Here is a 5,840-nt window from a genome sequence, read left to right as displayed (position 1 = left end):
AGTAAGCAAACACTTCCAATTCTTTAGATACTGAGTTTCTGCTACCAGGTACCAGTGAATGTGAAATGTTGGATCTGATTCCGATCCTCCTCCTTCTCTTTAGCACTAAGCTAAGAGTGTTCATAATCAGGTCCAAAGCCACCTTTCTACCTCAATGCATCTGCCCACATTGTCTCTGAAGTTCCTTTTCCCTGTATTGCATTGCAGGCAGTTTTTATTTTTCTCAATTTCACTCTTGCTTGGAATGGATTTTAAATGAATTTTATCTCATTTCAGCTACCTTGGCTATTGCTAGCCTTTTCACTGGAAGACTGCAAAGTTCTTCAGGCCTTGAAAGAAAGTCTTTACACCTGTGAATTTGCAGGAAAAACATTTCTAGAGGAAAAAAAATGTTACTTGCTATCTGTATCCGGTTAACAAATTGCTTTTCTTTGTCCAATCTTGTGGTGTTCCTGTTTGTGTATGTATATAGTGAAAGGAGAAAGTCACTGACTGGTCCAATTACTGTGTGCATGCTGGCTAATTTAGTACAGAATGTTTAAATATGTATGTTGGGCAACCAATTAAAGCAGAGATTAACTTCATCAGGCTAACTGCCATATCGTCATTGAAAGCAATCTGGTTTGCCTCTGTTGCTCAGGACTAGGCTTGCAGCAAAGCTGACTCGCATTTTCCTCTTCTTGCTAATTCATACAAAGAATGGTAGAGTTGAAATCCAAGTTTTGTCGGGGCAGGAAGGTAAGACCTGGTTCTTGAGCTTCCTGTACTCGCCTCAGATGGGTATATCTGGTTACAGTAGCTCTGCTTCTGACACCATGCCTGTACGTATGGGCAGAATTAGGTCCCCTAGGTTAAGTTTTGCCTTCACCTGCACCCAGCTTAAGGAAGCTTGTGTTTGTAATGCACCTGGCTGCTGCTCTATAGTGCTGAACACTGAAATGCAGAGCCAGCCTGGATGCTTAAGACATCTGTATATAACCTATTGGCTCTTAAGGTGCAATTAATAAGATGTCATATTTATATACAAGCTACAAATGGGGATTTTTTTTTAGGGAATAGATGCTGGACAGGGATGCTGGAGAGGGACTATTCCTTTGGGACTGTAGTGACAGAACAAGGGGAAACGGGTTCAAACTTAAACAGGGGAAGTTTAGATTGGATATAAGGAAGAAATTCTTTACTGTAAGGGTGGTGAGGCACTGGAGTGGGTTGCCCAGGGAGGTTGTGAATGCTCCATCCCTGGCGGTGTTTAAGGCCAGGTTGGATGAGGCCTTGAGTGGCATGGTTTAGTGTGGGGTGTCCCTGCCCATGGCAGGGGGGTTGGAACTGGATGATCTTAAGGTCCTTTCCAACCCTAACTATTCTATGATTCTATGACATTGATCAGTAATACTTGACTATTGTCCATCTTTCTGCTTTTATACAGTTCTTCATAATCTCTGTGGTGCGTATACATGGCTGGTGAATCCAGTAAGTACCAGTGAGTTACTGGTGGTTGTGGCAGTCCAGCTGGTTAGGCTTAGAAATGGCTGTCTTACGCTTCCTTATGATAAGCGTGGTTCTGCAGCATGCTTCCCTTCCTTGACAGTCCTGCAGACAGAACTGCTTTTCATGTGTTTCCCTCTTGTAGAAATGAGATAGAGCAAACAGTTTTAAGAATTAAACCAGTGAACACTGTTTCCTGTCATGTGAAGATGGATGGGTTTTTTTAACAGGAGGTTCAGGCAAGAATTCCACATCTTTGATAAGTGGAAGTTAGCTTATGGCATTAAAGTCCTTCACTGTTCAGAGAAGGGGATTGTGAAGAACCATGGATTTCTCTACTGAGGAAATAAAAGCTCCTTAGAAGGCAGCACCACCTGAACTTGATACTGTTGAGAGTCATGTGTTCGGGAAACAGTCATTGCCATATTGGCACATTCAGTTCTCAGAAGTTTTTGGAATGAAATTGTTCCATTCAGACTCATTGCTTTGGTGCTGCCTTATCTGACAACTGGCAATCGGACAAGAAAACATGGAGCCTTCTCACTTAGGAAAAATAAGCATGAAGATACTTTCTCTTATGGCTTGCCTAACAATCTTCCCACTCACAATTCACTCTTCCCACACTCTCTATTGCAGGAGCAACTCCTGTGCCTCAGTATTATGAAAATGAAGACAAGGGAAGGAGAAAATAGGCAAGGTAACCCTAAAATTAAGCTTTTATCTGCTTAGCCAGAATAGGGTCTGCAAGGGCCATGCTTCATTTCTGAATGTGTTGTGCTATATGCACACTGCCCACTGACGTAAATGGATTTCTGATGAAATCCACGTTTGGAATGAAAGGCTGCTTCAAATGAAAATACTCCTAGTCAGAGTACATCTAACACATACCATATTGAACTTAAAAGCTGCTTCTTTAAACTGTTGCTTGCTGCGCACTTTGCATCCTGATAGGAGTTGCTAGATGTTTGTGAAAAAGGGGAGAACAGGGATAAAATAACTGACCCATCCAGAGGGCTCAAATCAGGATATACCACTTCACACAGCTCTTTTGCACAACTTGGGTCTGCAGCCTTTGGCAGGTAGGAAGGAGGCAAGATGAAAGAACGTGTTCCTGCTAAAACCATAATATACCTTATTTGCTTGTTTCTTAAGAAAGAAGAAACCAATGTTTGCAATTATCTTGTGGGAATTTATGTCCTTGTTTGGAACTGCTTATGCCAGAACTAATAAATCGTTTTGAGCACAGTGATTCAGGTACTAATTTTCTAGTAATATGTTGCTTTTGCTTCAGCCACCACTAGTTCTACAGGTTTGTGAAACCAGAACACTTCCATAGCCTTAAAACTGCCAGTGGTCTTGAGTGCAGCAGTGGCTTAGTGGAAGGACAGAGTGGGAGTGACGGCTGCTATGATTTCTCTGTATCTCCAGGTTATAGCAACTTAGAAGCTTCAGTGGATCTTGAACAACAATCTAGTATATAAGGGAATAACATTTCACCAATGCTTCCAAATATGCACAGGCTTTCTGATTTAATCCCTGAAAGATGATGTTTGCATCCAATCATAATAAAAAAACGGGAGTAAATTTTTTTCTTCTTTAGTTATCCCCTGGCAGGTCATCTAGCATTAAGGAGTTGTAAAATCCTCATGATGGTACTTATTACAGAGCAGTACACAAGTTCCAGAACAAATGAGAACCAACAATAAGTCACCTTTAATAGTACTATAACAAAATATTCATCAAAGCAGTAATAAATGGTTCTGGCTGTTTGAGCAGCAGTGTATGTGCTGGCCCCCTGCTTATCACTATATTCATGCATATTTATCAAGTAACTATAATAATAACAGTGACAATAAGTATTGGTCAAAGCATCACTGATTATTTTTTTCTTTTCACATGATGTACAGCAGGGTATCATAATAGGCTAGGAAAAGACTAATGATGCTTTCTTAGAGGCCTGCAGGTGAAGAGCTGCTTACCCTTACACTATCTCCACACTATGAGCATGCACATGTATGGCAGTAAGAGATGGAGCACAACTGAGCTGCTGCAAGAGCTAAGAGAAAAATAGAGATGTGAAGACACAGTTACCTGTCTTTTCCCAATAGTTTTGTTCAAAGGCATGGCCATGGGGAAATATCTTTACCTATGATCTATAATGTTATTACAGTTGTATCTGAGGGGAATTAATAGCAATTATATAAATTAATGCCATATCTGTAAATAGCCTGGCTGTTAGCACCAGGCTCACCCTGGAACAGCAGTGCACTTTTAAGGCTGGTGAATCATAATTGTTTAGATAGAAAAAGACCTTTAAGATCATCAAGTCTGTTAACCAGCACTGCCAGGTCCCACACTAAACCATGTCTGTAAGTCCCACATCTACACCTCTTCTGAATACAGTCACTTCCCTGGGGAGCCTGTTACAATGTTTGACCACCCTTTCAGTGAAGAAATTTTTCCTAATATCCAGTTTAAACCTCCCCTGGTGCAGCTTGAGGCTATTTCCTCTTGTCCTATTGCTTGTTATTTGGGAGAAGAGACTGACCACCACCTCACTACAACCTCCTTTCAGGTAGTTGTAGAGAGTGATAAGGTCCCCTTCCCCCTGCCCCTGACTAAACAACCCCAGTTCCCTCAGCTGTTCCTCATCAGACTTGTGCTCCAGACCCTTCATCAGCTTCATTGCCCTTCTTTGGACCCAATCCAGTACTTCAGTGTCTTTCTTGTAGTGAGGGGCCCAAACCCAAACATGTTATTCAGGGTGCAGCCTTACCAGGATCAGGTAAACTTCCAGCCACAGCCACTCTTCCCCAAGCCTGCATGGAGTTGTTGTAACCCAGGTGCAGCAACTTCTGTAAGAAGGGGCAGCAAAGAATGGTTGAGGATGGAAGGAATGGCTGGAGGTCATCTGATCCAACCCTCCTGCTCAAGCAGGGTCACCTAGAGCAGGCAGCCCATGACTGTGTCCAAATGGCTTTTGAGTATTTCCAAGGATGAAGACTCCAGAGCCTCCCAGGGCAACCTGTGCCAGTGCTCAGTCACCCTCATAATCACAAAGTATTTCCCGATGTTCAGGCAGAGCCTCCTGTGTTTCAATTTTGTGCCCATTGCCTCTGGTCCTGCCACTTGGCACCACTGAACAGAGCCTGGATCCACCTTTATACTTTCCCTTCAGGTATTTATGCACTTTGATGAGATGCTCCTGAGCCTTCTCTTCTCCAGGTTAAACAGTACGAGCTCTCTCAGCCTTTCCTCATAGGAGAGATGCGCCAATCCCTGCATCACCTTAGTGCCCTTTGTAGGACTCTCTCCAGCATATCCATATCTCTTGTACTGAGGAGCCCAGAACTGGACACAGAAATCCATGTGTGGTCTCACCAGTGCTGAGTGAAGGGTAAGGATCACTACCCCTTAAGCTGCTGGCAGCACTCCTTCTGAGGCAGTGAAATGCACAAGAGTAATTCGTGCTGGGAATAGATTTCTTTTGACCAGACCTGAACATCTACAATCCAAAGACCTTACCCCAGACTGCATATGAAAAGCACAAGCTCATGTCTTTGCTCTAGGTTGTTAACTTTTTTCAGCCAACTCTGTCCTTGGGGACTGCTTGCTCCACGTGGTATATTTTGGACGATGAATCCTCACTGCCTTGTGTGAACAATAGTAGCTCTAGTTGCCTGTTTAAAATGTAGGCTTTGGACCACTCATCCAAAGGCCTCCTAATTGCTGGGTAAAGACAATCTGTCACACAAAATGGTAAATAACCACTTGGCTAGCAGGAAAATACAGGACACTTGCCCTTGCATACATACTTCATGGCATGTGTATTCACACACACCATTGGGGTTGTTTTTTGTTTTTTTTTTTTTGCTTAGAGTAGAACAACTTCTCTTTTCTTCCAGTTTGGAAAAGTTCCATCTTCCTTCTCAAGTCAAGTCCATGACCACCCTACCCAGCTGGGCTTCTTCAGACACTATCCTATAAGGATCTGTACTCAATAGGAGGTAGGCTAAACAGCAGCCACAGCTCCTGGTCATCTCTGTCCTCTTCATGCTTGATGAGAAGAGGATTGTGGGTCCATCTGTTCATGAAAGTGACATTCTGCTGCAATCTGAGGATAGGCAGAATAGAAGAAGTAAAGGACCATACAAAGAGACTAAAGGGAGCATGTTAGTTTTTGGCAGTTCATTGAAAAATGGCTGAATAATAACTGGAGAATTTCTAAGATACTTTAAAATTATGATGGAAGGGGAAAAATTAACTCCAGGCATGTAATGCAAAAAAGTGTCCTGAGGTAATGTGTCAGCATGATTGATAATTGTTTCAACACTACAAAGAATTTCAATTTTATG

This window comes from Psittacula echo (genome assembly GCF_963264785.1).
Source record: "Psittacula echo genome assembly, chromosome: 2".
Taxonomy (NCBI): Eukaryota; Metazoa; Chordata; class Aves; order Psittaciformes; family Psittacidae; genus Psittacula; species Psittacula echo.
The sequence above is the reverse complement of the archived record's forward strand: the minus strand, read 5'-3'. Positions refer to the sequence as shown.